The following is a 1,160-nucleotide window of genomic DNA, read 5'->3' as shown; positions in this document are numbered from 1 at the left end:
ACCAAAACCCTCATGAGTGATTTTCAAAACTGAATGTTTTTGGTGTGTTTTTGTACATTTTTTTATTTTTGACTCAGAGCAAACTTTGATCATGCCAATACAAAGACTGGCACATGCTGTATGTTTTCTTATTGATGGTGAGCAGGTGTGGGAATGTGTGTGTCTGTGTGTGTGTGTGTGTGTGTGTGTGTGTGTGTGTGTGTGTGTGTGTGTGTGTGTGTGTGTGTTCAAATGACCTGTTAAGTTGAGGCACGGACTTAAAAGGCATCGAGTTGGCAGTAAACTCATTGGGTGGCAATGAGAGAATGTAAACCACACACACGCACACACACACACACACACACACACACACACACACACACACACACACACACACACACACACACACACACACACATACACACACACACACACACACACACACACACACACACACACACACACACACATGCAGACACATTCCAATATGCTTCCTCAGGTCACATCAAGCTTTCTGCAATATTCACCTTTATCCAGTCTTGTTCCGTATGTAAATCTTTGATCCTCTTTTCATCCAATAAGGCGCACTGCTCAGTGTTATGCGAAACAATTGTGACGTTACAAATTGCCAGACTTTGCCCTGTGACGGAACACTCTTAACGAGTGGGAGGAGCCAGAGTTTAGAATACAGAATACAGAATTCCATATCTGCTCTGTCTGCTAGGGTTGCACGTTATGTCCTTACGTCTGTTTTCGTTTTCTGATACTCTGTGTAGTATTTTATAAATACTTGCTGTCAGTATTGTGATTATTACGATGAATATTGTATTTCATATTTATTGAGTGTTTTGGATAAGCCAATAAAAGTGTTCTGTGTAAAATAAGCTCTTTCCCTGAGTGTTGCTAGAACTAAGCTCATCCTCGGTGGATGTAATCTCCTGTCAGTTTGGACGGTTTCTTGACATCTTCGGCCCATCGCTCTACACGCTCCCACAACTGCTCTTATTTGAATGCGTCTCAGAATGGTTAGCCAAATGTATTTATAGAAGCACATGTCACAAAGCAGTTTTACAGATGTTTGGGTCCCTAATGGACAATCCTGGGGCGACAGTTCAAAACAAAACCCCCTGTTGGGGTTAAAGAAGACAGCTTGGGAGGACTGAGACTGGAGGGAATTCATC

At 42.3% G+C, this 1,160-nt stretch overlaps 1 protein-coding gene across 2 annotated transcripts in view; it reads left to right on the top strand.

The window, feature by feature from the left end:
- Nucleotides 1-459, top strand: part of chrd (chordin) — an 11,645-nt gene extending 11,186 nt beyond the window's left edge. For both annotated transcript variants that reach the window (XM_076994438.1, XM_076994437.1), the window contains one exon: nucleotides 1-459. This exon is cut by the window's left edge. The gene's annotated coding sequence lies outside the window, so the exon portion shown is untranslated.
- The last annotated feature ends 701 nt before the right edge of the window (nucleotides 460-1,160 follow it).

Source organism: Brachyhypopomus gauderio, unplaced genomic scaffold (genome assembly GCF_052324685.1).
Source record: "Brachyhypopomus gauderio isolate BG-103 unplaced genomic scaffold, BGAUD_0.2 sc141, whole genome shotgun sequence".
In the NCBI taxonomy this organism is placed as follows: Eukaryota; Metazoa; Chordata; class Actinopteri; order Gymnotiformes; family Hypopomidae; genus Brachyhypopomus; species Brachyhypopomus gauderio.
The sequence above is the reverse complement of the archived record's forward strand: the minus strand, read 5'-3'. Positions and strand labels throughout refer to the sequence as shown.